General features: G+C 39.8%; 2 long non-coding RNA genes across 2 annotated transcripts; both read left to right on the top strand.

The window, feature by feature from the left end:
* The first annotated feature begins 337 nt into the window (after positions 1 to 337).
* LOC131316823 (uncharacterized) lies at positions 338 to 4,873 on the top strand. Its single transcript, XR_009197287.1, has 2 exons — positions 338 to 717; positions 2,721 to 4,873. It is a non-coding gene; the product is annotated as an uncharacterized LOC131316823 (long non-coding RNA).
* Positions 4,874 to 11,680: 6,807 nt separating this feature from the next.
* On the top strand, positions 11,681 to 12,726 carry LOC131315243 (uncharacterized). The gene is made up of 2 exons (XR_009196650.1): positions 11,681 to 12,086; positions 12,194 to 12,726. It is a non-coding gene; the product is annotated as an uncharacterized LOC131315243 (long non-coding RNA).
* The last annotated feature ends 654 nt before the right edge of the window (positions 12,727 to 13,380 follow it).

The following is a 13,380-nucleotide window of genomic DNA, read 5'->3' on the forward strand; positions in this document are numbered from 1 at the left end:
TACCTGCTAAGCTATTTTTTTATTTTATTAATTGATTTAATAAATGGGTGGTCCGGATTATTTACGTTGAAATTCAAAGGTTTAAAATCATGATGCGTACGGTACACCCCTTAATAAAAGGTGTGTACCATAGGACTACCCTTTTCTATATTGTCCATTACAATGATTATGTAAAACATGAAGTTAATTGAATACCCAATGATATATAATCGGAGAAGATATATCTCGAAAAAAATTGAAAAAAAGAAACCTGGCCACACTTGATTATAACCTTATAAGGCAAATTCAGCTTCTCTGTCTTTTTTGGCAATTTTCAACCTTACTTTAGAATTGATTTGAAGATCCGATTTGTCCATGTTGTAGAGCTTGTTTATCAAAATGATTTTGTGAAATATCAAGTTGATCGAGTACCTAATGGTATTTGATCGGAGAAGATATAACTTGAAAAAAAATGAAAGAAAGTTACCAGCGCGCACTTGATTACAACCTGGAAGATTTTTTTTTTTTTTCCTTTCTTTCTCAAAAGGCTTTTTGGTCGTAGTCCGTTCCGTTATACTAATCATCATTGCAAATCGAAGTCGACCTTCACCGCCGATCCGAGTTCCGATCACTGAGTCATCCGGTAGAGGTGTGCTAGCGACTCAGCGTGTCGGATTTCGCTATCGGAAACAGACCCACATCTTAAGCCTCAGAGTGTCCCATTTTCCAGCCAAGAATGTGAGTAACAATCTAATAGCTTTGTGGGTTTTGATTTTGTTTGGATTATGGTATTAGGAATTGATGCAAGGTACTAATCGACTGTAAATTAAGCAAATGTGATGAGGTTTCCGTGGGTACTTTGAATCCTCTTTTAACATTTTGGATACCTGTTGTGAAATGAAAATGGTGTTGAATCCTCTTTTAACACTACCCTTTCAAATAAGATACAGAAAACACAAAGGATTTGGGAAAGATGGAAATGATGCATTGAGCTCTCTCGCCAACGTACAAGTCAACTTCAAATTGTATGGCATGAATGTTGAGGTTGTACCAAAAGGAAACGTATTTCCGTTCCGAGTGTCAATGGGCAGAAACCCATTGATGTCGAAGGTGTAATACACTTCATCGATAAAGAGGAAGGAGACAGGAGTAAAGAAGAGAAAGAGAAAATGGATTCCTCAGGACGACTAATATGAATTCTTGAGCTTTGTGAGGGACACTAAACTATGAAACCGAAGAAGAGGGATCTGGTTTCTCAGATAAAAATGACACAAGAGTAGAGATAGGTTTCATTTAGTAGTATGAATGTTATGTTAGGATGAGGAGATTAGGCTCCTCTGGCATATTTCCTCGTAAAATAATCTTATTACAAAGTCTCCGATAGTATCACGGTTATTTTGTTTTTGTGATGGCAAGGAAGAAGTAACACCTTAGGAAGAAAAGGAGACAGAGATCATAGTAGTACAACATGAGGCAGAGTATGCACTTACATATTCAGTTTGCTTTGGTGTCCACCGTGATGAATTGCATGATAACTGTTTTGGCGCTGTTTTTCTTTCAACTTCATGACTGCCATTTTATATTGTACACTTTTCTTATAGTCTATGGTCTACCTTCTCATCAGGAAGAAAAAATGTTAAATATAAAGCTTCTGTGCTGCAGCTAATAGAGTATGATTTTGTTTCACTTGAGAACTCTTTTTCAAAAATCTAACAACAATAGTTTCATTCTCACAAAGACACTCTATCCTAAGTTGCAGGATCATTTTGACACCCTAAGAAGTAAGAACTTTAAGAGTTTATTTTCAATTGAATATGGATCTCTCGAAATCATCCCTGCATCATCTGAGGCGATCCTCAAAAGTTTTATCTGATGTTTAAGCTATATGGTTGAACTGCTTATTTTTGTACTCAACAGACCACCTCCACCCCTAGCAGATTTGAGCTATCACTAATTCAGAATTGGTCTAGAGAATACTAGAGTTTAGGCCCTTCAGCATATTCTGTCATGAAGATACTTAATCCAGAGGCTCCGGTTGCATCATGGTTATTTTGTTTGTGCGATAATAAGGTAGAAATAGCTTCTTACATGGAAAACGAGATGTAGATCAAAGTACTTCAATATGAAATGGAGTATGTATGTAAGTAGCCATTACGGTGTAATTTTGCTTTAAGGTCCAACTACATGATTTGCTTGCTTGATAACTGTTTTGGTTCACCTTTTTCTATCTGGTCCAACGTGATGACTTGCCATTGTAGCATGGTTATGCTATGGTATATCGTCTATGTGCTGATTGTGGATTTTTTTAAATATGAAGCTTAAATGCTGCAGTTATTGCTTTATTGATTGTTGTTAAATGGAGCCAGATTTCGCACCTAGGTATTCTATTCCATTCCAGAAGCTACCAATAACAGTTTCATCCTCCCAAAAAACTGTATATCATTTTGACACTGCTGGAACTTCACAAGATTGTGTTGATTGATTGCAGAACTCTCAAAATCACCCATGCATCATCTGAGGTCTTCCTCAGAAGTTCTGTCAGTTGTTTCAAGCTTAATAATATCCAAACCAAACCAAACCCAGCCTTATGTCCGAATCAATTGGGGTCAGCTACATGAATCTTTTTTCTCATTGAGCTCTGTCAAGGTCCATTTGTTTCAAGCTTAATAATATATTCAAACTAAATGACATGAATACATTAGCACATCTCCCTTTCGCCAACGACTCTTTGATTTCTGCAGGGCAGTGGGAGAAGATTGTGCAGTGGTTAAACAAATTCTGGAATCATACAGGGCATCCGGTTAGCTAGTGAATATCCAAAAAAAAATGTGATGACAGTGCCGACTTATATTTTTGTTTTAACTTTCCTAACAAATGTGACCCTTTTGTTTGGGGGATTCTATATTCAAGGAGTGTTTAATCAGAGCCATCAAAATTTTAACCAAACAATGATTATTTGATCCTCTTGAATATATAATCCCATCCGATACTCATATCCGGTTAATAAGATGGCTGCTTAAAGCAAAAATTCCCATGATGAAAGGAAAAAAAAAAAAAAAAACAGAACTCACCATCACTAACAGAAAGCACCATTGTGCAATCCATAACAGTTGGTATTCTGTGGGCCACTGTGATGACAGTGCAGTCTGCAAATTCTGTTCTGATGGTTTTCTGTAGTAGAGAATCTGTAGCATTGTCAATTGAGGCAGTGGCTTCATCAAGAGCTAAGATCTTCCTTCTCTTCAGTAGAGCTCTCCCTAGACAGAATAACTGCCTCCTATAATCCGTAACCTCAGATACTTAATCCAGAGGCTCTGTTCGCATCATGATTATTTCGTTTGTGCGATAATAAGGTAGAAGTAACTTCTTACATGGAAAACGAGACATCGATCAAAGTAGTTCAATATGAGATGGAGTATGCATGTAAGTTGCTATTACGGTGTAATGTTGTTTTAAGGTCCAGCTACATGATTTGCATGATAACTGTTGTGATTTTGCTTTTTCTGTCTGGTCCAACATGATGACTTGCCATTGTAGCATGTTAATGTATGGTATATTGTCCACGTGCTGAGTGTGTAGATTTTTTTAATTACAAAGCTTAAATGCTGCAATTATTGCTTTGTCGTTAAATGGAGTCAGATTTTGCACCAAGGTATTCTATTCCAGAAGCTACCAATAACGGTATCATCCTCCCAAAAAACTGTATCCAATGTTGCACGATCATTTTGACTCTGCTGGAACTTCAAAAGATTGTGTTTGATTGAATGTGGAACTCTCAAAATCATTCCTGCACCATCTGAGGTCTTCCTCAGAAGTTCTGTCAGGTCTTTCAAGCTTAATAAATATATTCAAGACTAAATGACATGAATACATTAGCACTTCTCCCTTTCGCCGACAACTCTTTGATTTTCTGCAGGGCAGTGGGAGAAGATTGTGCAGTGGTTAAACAAATTCTGGAATCATACAGGGCATCCGGTTAGCTAGTGAATATCCAAAAATCCTCGATTCTTTTCAGCTTGAACACGACAATTGAAAGAAGAATGGAGTGCCTAGAAATCCTGGGATTTGGTACTTGTTCAGCAAATACTTGGGGTTGCCTTATATCATCGGAAGATCCAAGAGGGCAGTGTTGATGTACATCAAGGAAAGGGTGTTGAGCAAAATCAAAGGGTGGAAAGGGGAACTCCTGAATCCTGCTGGAAGAGAGGTTTAAGCCAAATCAGTCCTCTTAGCGCTGCCCACTTGTGCTATGGCCTGTGTTTAAATCCCCTTTGGCATGTGTAAGATGTTGAATTCAAATATTGCTCAATCTTTTAGAGTGGAGCTAAGGGCACGAGGAAAATTCACTGTATTCAGAGTCAATGCGTTGAATGAATTTGACGAGTTCGGTCAGGTGCATTTGAAGGAAGCAGTTGAGCCGAAAAAACCAGGCAATGATTCAGTCTAATTGGTGGAGTCCACCAGCCCAGGGTATCCTTAAGATTAAAGTTGATGGAAGCCGGGAGTTGAGTTGTAATGAGAGATGCGTTGGGTAATTTGCAAAGAGCAGAAGCTTTTCCAATTGGCAATGCTACAGCGGCAGACACAGTTGAAGCTTTGGGATTTCTATTTGCGGTTTTGATGGCAAAGAACTATGGTAGGATGGAGTATATTTTGGAAGGGTATGCTCAGAGCATTGTTAAGATGCTGCGAGGAAGGATTAGTGCCAAGGCCCGCTTGGGAGTGATCATCAAAGATTGTCTTAATTTAGTTCATTTTCTTCAGTGTTGTTCTTTTTATTTTGTTTCTTGCAATTGTAATAGGGTGGCTCATGACTCGTGAGATAGCTAAATATGCCCTATCCGCTGAGACTTCTATGTCATGGCAGGGAGATTTCCCCAGCCGGATTCCTAGAGAGGTTCGTCTTGATTTACTCTTTCGAAGTAATGAATAATCCTATTACCGATTGGCCATGAAATAAAAAAAATGAATACACTACCACATAAAATGGTTGAACTGCTTGTTTTTGACTTCAACAGACTACCTCCACCACCACCAGATTTGTATCTCTCAGAAGAAGTGGTAAATGAAGTAGCCGGTTTCAATAACAGTCGTATCAATGCAGTGCTCTCAACATCCATGGATACTGCTCTAGGAAAGGACACTAGAATGTTTTAAAGATGCTACATATCTATGTCTACTTTCTACAGTGCGAGGCTACCCTGGTTTCCTTACCTTCGGATACACCCGTATGTTTTGACTGTGTCTGCATTTTCATTTTTGTAGATAAGCATAAAGTGTATGACCCATTCTTTGAAGGATTACGTGACTGAGGTCAAAACCATCTCTACCTTCTTATGGTGAAAACCTGGAGTGTATCCGGATTCAGTTTTGGGGTTTGATTGGTTGAGTCAGACATGGAGTTGTATAACAAGTACGTTGGACCACTAATCTCACAAAATAGTATGGGACATAGAATTCCTTTGGAGGTGCGGTAATTGTAGTCCTCTTCTTTTTTTTTTTGTATGTTTCCCTTCTTTCTTTTTTCTTTTTTCCTTTAATTCAATTTGTCGGGGTCACCCAAACTAATCCTTGGGCAATCAGTCTCATCGTTCACTAGTGGAGTTCAATTAAAGTCATGTATGAACTAACTCAATTAAAAAGAAGAAACTCTTACTCTCATTGACCACCAAAACAACTTGGGGTTTTGTTTGTTGCTCATTATTCTATCTGTGGAGTGGTTTTTTAAAAACCATGTGCTAAGCACACATCAACTAATTTGTGGGTTTCCATTCATCTATTCTAAGCACTTTTTTTTTTTTTTTTGGGTTGGATTCAAATTTGAGGCAGACTAACAATTTATTTTTCCCATAAAATGCCCTTGAATTTGTGTGCACACATGTTTGACAAGTGAGGGTGAAAATGTCAAGTATATAGGCAGGTACCAAACCAGCCTGATAACTGTATCTGAACCATTTCAAACTTTTGATCCTCTTCAAGAGCGAGAAACGGAGAGCTGGCAAGAAAGGCAAATGAGGAACTAAAGAGCAAATACAAATGGCTTTAAGTTGAAGACCCTCCATGTTGCCCGAGGTTCCTGTTGTCTGCAAGGGATCCGAGCCGATCGTGCTCAGCAACAAATGGCTCAAATTTCATCTCAGTGGGCGGCCGAGATATGTTCGGCTGAGATTTCAACTGAGCAACCGTCTGTTGCCGAGCACGGACGGCTCGGATAGGGGACAACACGCATAGTCTACCGCGTGTAGCTAACTTGTAGTGATTCTAGTTTGGGTGGTATCTAAGGGGCTGTTTAATAAAACTGAAAACTGAAACTGAAAGCTGAAAAGTTAAGTATTGAAAGCTGAATGATGATTTTTTTAAGCTGAAGAGCTGTTTGATAAACATATTAAGCACTAAATTAAAATTAATGAATTAATTTTAGTTCTAATTCTCTTTAATTTTGGTGATTGTTGTGGTGGTGGTGGTGATGGAATGGTAGTGCTGAGGGTGGTGGTGGGATGGTGGCGATGGAGAGACGGTGGTGTGATAGTGACGGTGGAATGATGGTGGTGCAATGGTGGCGGTGGCGACGACGTGGTAGGGGTGGTGGTGGCGGAGTGATGGTGGTAGAGTGTACTAGTGGTGGGGTGGTAATGGTTGTGGTGGTGGTGAAGTGATGGTGGTGAGAGTGGAGTGGAGTAGTGGTGGTGGTGATGGTTGTGGTAGAGGTAGCGTTGTGGTGGAGCGGTGGTGGTGGCGGTGGTGGTGTTGGTGGAGTGATGGTGGTAATGGTTGTGGTGATGGTAGTGTGGTAGTGGTGGTGGTGGAATTGTGATGGTTGTGGTGGTGGTAGCGTGGTAGTGTAGTGATGGTGGTGGAGTGGTGACAGTTGATGGTGGTGGTATAATGGTGGTTGTGGTGGTGGCGGCGGCGTCGTGGTAGTGGTGGTGGGGGAGTGGACTAGTGGTGGGTGGTAATGGTTGTGATGGTGGTGAGGGTGGAATGGAGTGGACTGGTGGTGGTGGTAATGGTTGTGGTAGTGGTAGCGTCGTCGTTGTGGTATTGGAGCAGTGGTGGTGGTGGTGGAGGCGGTGGCGGTAGCGTGGTAGTGGAATAGTGATGGTTGTGGTGGTGGTAGCGTAGTAGTGGAGTAGTGATGGTAGTGGTGGTGGTAGAGTGGTGGCGGTTGTGGTGGTGGTGGTGTAGTGGTAGTTGAGTGATGACAGTGGTGGTGGTGGTGGTTGAATGCAAGCATATAAGAATTCAGTCAGAATTAAGTAGCTCAAAGCTACTTAATTTTTATCATCTTCCCACTACTCCATCCTTCTTCACACTTTCCCCGCTACCTAAGTTGAAACCCTAACCTCCCTCGTTCAGGAAAGGGGTTCCCTAACGCCTCGCCCTTGCCCTAGTGACTTGTAGTCCCATGTGTAAACGGATTATGTGTCTGGTGCAAATTTAATGGGATTATTTGACAGACTAATTAATATCTTGAAGTAACATAAACCAAGCACCAATTGAAGTCATGTTATTCAAGAACACGTAAACACTCCACCTTGCCTGATTAGTTCCTCCCTCTTTCTATCTTTCCCCTAAGTCCTAACCACTATATGTCTCCCTCCCCCTTTCCATCTTACCACCATCGAATCTTTCTCATCCACTTTTTTGCAGCATTGCTCCCTTCCCGTCGCCACCCACAATGTCCAACATCACCCACCACTGGAGCTCTCCCTAATACCGCACAACCAAGGACAAATCAAGGGGTAGATGAGCTAGGGCAACCTGCTTTCTCAAATTTCAAAAACTCCTTGGAACGTTAGAATTAACACTTTAGGTTTTTTCTTAAAATTTTTACATTATATAAGGGCCAATATTTTCCAAGTTATCTAACACCCCATATCTAAGATCTTTTTTTGAAAAATTTGAGTGCCTTCCTCCCTAGTTGGCATGCATCTATAAAAAAGTTAACCTGTATTTTAGATTTTTAATTTTGACATAGATATACATATAGATAATCAAGATTGTTATTTATATACACTTGTAGTTTAACATGCACTATAACACTTGTAGTCTTATTTAGATGTGTTACCCAAAACCACTGAATCTTCTCCTTTTAGATGTGATTTGGATGAATGATGATGTTGTTTGTGCGGTATTATTTCCATTAGCTTGTTTTGTTGAGGGGCTTTATTTTGTGGATTTATGGTAGGGATAGGTTTCATTTAGTAGTATGAATGTTACGTTAGGATGACGATATTAGGCTCCTCTGGCATATTTCCTCGTGAAATAATCTTATTACAAAATCTCCAATAGTATCATGGTTATTTTGTTTGTGCGACAGCAAGGAAGAAGTAACACCTTAGGAAGAAAATGAGACTGATCATCATAGTAGTACAACATGAGGTGATGTATGCTTCGGTATCCAGCTTGATGAATTGCATGATTATCTGTTTTTCTTTCTGGTCCAACTTCGTGACTGCCATTATATAGTACACTTTTTTTTATAGTCTATGGTCTACCTTCTCATCATGAAGGAGAAATGTTAAATATAAAGCATCTGTGCTGCAGCGAATGGAGTATGATTTTGTTTCACCTGAGCACTCTTTTTCAAAAAGCTAACAACAATGGTTTCATTCTCACAAAGAAACTCTATCCGAAGTTGCAGGATCATTTTGACACCCTAAGAACTTTGAGAGTTTATTTTCGATTGAATATGGATCTCTCGAAATCATCCCTGCATCATCTGAGGTGTTCCTCAAAAGTTTATTAGATGTTTAAGCTATATATGGTTGAACTGCTTATTTTTGTACTCAACATACCACCTCCACCCCTAGCAGATTTGAGCTGTCACCCATTCAGAATTGGATGGCCTCAAATTGGAGTCTATATCAAGAGAATACTAGAGTTTAGGCCCTCCGGCATATTCCATCATGAAGATACTTAATCCAGAGGTTCCGTTTGCATCATGGTTATTTCGTTTGTGCGATAATAAGGCAGAAGTAACTTCTTACATGGAAAACGAGAAGTAGATCAAAGTAGTTCAATATGAGATGGAGTATGCATGTAAGTAGTATTACAGTGTAATTTTGCTTTAAGGTCCAGCTACATGATTTGCATGATAACTGTTGTGGTTCTGCTTTTTCTATCTGGTTCAACATGATGACTTGCCATTGTAGCATGTTAATGTATGGTATATCGTCCACGTGCTGATTGTGTAGATTTTTTTAATTACAAAGCTTAAATGCTGCAATTATTGCTTTATAGATTGTCATTAAATGGAGTCAGATTTTGCACCAAGGTATTCTATTCCAGAAGCTACCGATAACGGTAGCATCCTCCCAAAAAACTGTATCCAATGTTGCACGATCATTTTGACTCTGCTGGAACTTCAAAAGATTGTGTTTGCTTGAATGTGGAACTCACATAATCATCCCTGCACCATCTGAGGTCTTCCCCAGAAGTCCTGTCAGTTGTTTCAAGCTTAATAATATATTCAAGATTAAATGACATGAATACATTAGCACATCTCCCTTTCGCCGACGACTCTTTGATTTTCTGCAGGGCAGTGGGAGAAGATTGTGCAGTGGTTAAACAAATTCAGGAATCACACAGGCAAGCGTCCGGTTAGCTACTGAATATCCAAAATCCTCAATTCTTTGCAGCATGAACATGACAGTTGAAAGAAGAATGGAGTGCCAAGAAATCCTGGGATTTGGTACTCGTTCAGCAAATACTTGGGGTTGCCTCCTGAATCCTGCTGGAAAAGAGGTTTTAGCCAAATCAGTCCTCTTAGTGCTGCCCACTTGTCCTATGGCCTGTGTTAAAATTCCCTTTGGCATGTTTAAGATGTTTTATTCAATTATTGCTCAATCTTTTGGAGTGGAGCTAAGGACTCAAGGAAAATTCACTGCATCGGATGGGGGAAATTGACGGATGTTAAAGGGAAGGGTAGAGGACTGGGTTTCAAGGACTTAGAAGCCTTTAACTTATGAAGCCTTTGAGCAAACTATTTCAGGGTCTTTTTGAGCATTTTGAACAAGCAAAAAGACTAAAGTGTTTGTCTTTAACATACAATTAAGTTGGCCCAAAATATTTTGGTGGGTGAGGCTTCAGTCTTCTTCAAGGTTTTGAAAGACAAAAATTTCCCCAACTGTGCTTTTTTGGAAGCATAACCAAGGCAAGCGGCTTCATGGACTTGGCAAAGTACACTGGCCATTAAGGAAGTGATGGTGGAAAAAGGTTGGAAGTATCGAGTAGGTAATGGTGCGCAGATTAAGATTTGGGGAGAGCCTTTGCTTGGTGACCCTTTATTTCCTAAAATCTCAACTCCTAACACAACTGATAGTAGATGCAATGTAGTCAGTGCCCTCATTGATGTGGATCGTATGGTATGGAATGAGGAGTTGATTAAAGAAGCCCTTATCCAGCGTGATGTTGAGCAGATTCTCATTATTCCACTCAGTAAAACCGGGGTGGAAAGACAAAACGGATATTGGGCACTGGGCAGGGACCGGGTATGGAAAATTTTCAGTGAATCGGCCTACGTTAATGCAATGGAAGAAGCTAGGCATAGAAACAGAAACAGAAACGAGGAGCTAGGACAAACAAGTGGCGGTGGTGATGACAGCTTCTAATCCTTGACTCCACTACTAGCTCGGTGTAGACATCTTGTTCATCTTCAACAAGCTCCAATCCTTTTGTTCATGAATGAAAATGCTGATCTGGTCGGGGTACAGATTGATTATATATTGGGTACGACTCATGAGGAGACGAAAAAATTGGAAGTCTAAGGAAGGTACGTGCTTTGCGTGACCAAAACACACGAAGAAGTATCATGGTATCCGATACGTACCGGACATGATTTTTTTAAACTATCCAAGCTTTCATATCATCCAAGTTCTGTATTAATGCGTTATCTTAAACTTAACTTAAATCTGAGAATTTTGTTCTTATTTGAATTTTTTTTTTTTACTTTTTCGATTCTTCTCTTTGAAACGAATTAATAATCTACAAAATTTTGGCGCAAAACTAATGCGAAAAAAATTCAAATAAAAACAAAATTTTCAGATTTAAGATAAGTTAAAATTAAGTTCAATAGAACGCAGCGTAAGAGTGTGAAAACGAACAAGGGGACAAAGTTTAAAAACCTTCTCAAGTGGCAATTAGAAGTTCCAGGCCATAAATCATGCCAATTCATCCATGTGTTGGGCCCACAATGAAATGTGGTTGTCAATTATCCTAGCACCCCATGTATTGGAGAAATTTTCCGGTGCACAAGGTACCCGCTCTGCTCATCCGGGTCATTCAATACATTTCTGAACGACTTGGATTGAAACTCCCTCTCTCCTCTCACTTCAACACTGTCTCTCTTTTCAAATTCCAGCCGTCCAAAAATGCAATGAATGGATCAAATGGATCGAATACGTCGAGTGGAGACCACGTGGTATCCACTCGCTGAAAAATTTTCACATGTCAATGCGTTTTGGTAAGTCAAATAGTGGGTAACTCGATGTACAAATATCTCGTTTTTGAGAAGGGCCCAGCTAAATACAACTGCAAATTTACTAGATGTAGCCAATTTATAAGGAGGAATCGAAAAATTTCCTCTTATGAATTGGCTACATGTAGCAAATTCGCAGTTGTATTTATCAGCACCCTTTGAGAAACACAACTAATCCTAATCCAAACGATGCCGTTGCACTGGTTCGCGGGCATGGTTTAGAAATGAAGCGTGTTTCCATTTCACGCTTTTCAAATGCGGCGGCCAAAAGCGAAAAAAGCACGCTGAGAAGCCAAACGCGTCTGTGATTCACGCATCTTCTTCTCACACGAAAACACAGGGCTCCAACGGAACTTATTACGGAGAACACCGAGCACCGGACTCGACTCTCAGATCATCTGATCAGGCAACAATTCCTCATCCAAAGTATTTTTCCCTTCAAACCATTTCCCTCAAGGAAACGGCGCCAGCTGCTGCAAGTCAAGTCGGCGGGTGAGAAATGAAGCAGAGATTCGGAGGAGGGAGGCAGCCAACGGGCACTCCGTCGATGGGGTGGTCGTGCGTCGTCGTCATTGTTTCGCTTCTTTCTGGCGCCTCCGTCGTCCACAACATCTTCAAGCCTAGTTTGGTAACGCTATTTCTCAATTTACTTGCTGCCTGTTAACTGTTTGATGAAATGTCTCGCTCGCTTCAACTCCAGTTAAAAGTAATGGGATTATGTGTTGTTATGTGCAGACGTTGCCACCATTGGAAGGTGCTCATGGGGACCATGGCAAGGAACCGTAAAAAGGGATGAATTTTGTGTCACCACTTGATCAAATTGTTGGGCTTTGTTAAGGTTAATGCTTTAATCTTCAAATGGAAGAAATAAAAATTCCTTTCTAGTCCATATGTTGGGGTCCATTTGACCATTAGTATCTTTTGTTTCTTTGATATGGGTCGGAGCCTAACTCTATGTGGATTCTCTGGATTCAGGATCAGTGATCATAATTTTGATTTCGTGATTAGAGCCTGATTACTATGCTAGATTCTTCATTCACTGATAGAAGTTAATTATCTTGTTCTTGTAATTGAACGAGGGTTCATTGAGTAGTGGATTATGAAATGGAATTGTTCAGTGACTACTTGCATAGGAATTTCTTCAATCCGTTGCTATAGATGGTGAACTTCATTTACCTTTTAGGCTTTGTTTAGGTAGATGTGGATTCAAATGAATGGGTTTGCCATTATTATGCAATTAATGGATACCTATTGAAATTCTTATGGTTTGTGATGTGCTTCTATTAGCTTTTTGCAATTCATAGAACTCTCTCTTTTTTGTTTGGATGTTATCTTGAAATCTGCTTTCTTTACTGTTGAGACTCTTCTCTTCATCTTAACCATTTTACTCTCTTGTAGCCCGCCAGGTGTTTGTATTAATGCTTTAGTAGGAAGACTTTTTGAGGTCCTTGTTCTCTCATTTAGATTGTTTGGACCAATTCTCCGTTGATGGTAAACTTATGAGCTTGGGTCATATGACTCATATCTTATGAAAACATTTTGTGCGACCAGTAAACGCTTATGGAAAACTGTTAAAAGCAATATCTTGAAGTAGAAACCGGAAAGATTGTGTTCCATCATGTAGCAAAGGAGTTCATCACCAAGAATTAGAAGTTGTAGCAGGGAGTAACTCTTAAAAGACGAATAAGCGTTGTGTATATATGTGGCTTTTTTCTTTACCCTTTACTTTAATGTTGCTCCTCTGGCCTAAAATCTTGCCTCCTTCATTACTTGTAGGTAAATAAGGAGGAGAATGTTGATGGTTGGTAGCATGAGATTAACTGCTACCTGCGAATTAGTTTAAATTTTCACATCTTGAATGCCTTTCTCCAATATGATTGTGAGACCCCGGTATATTGCCCATAACTCTGACTCTAGACTAG

This window comes from Rhododendron vialii, chromosome 2a (assembly GCF_030253575.1).
Source record: "Rhododendron vialii isolate Sample 1 chromosome 2a, ASM3025357v1".
Classification (NCBI taxonomy): Eukaryota; Viridiplantae; Streptophyta; class Magnoliopsida; order Ericales; family Ericaceae; genus Rhododendron; species Rhododendron vialii.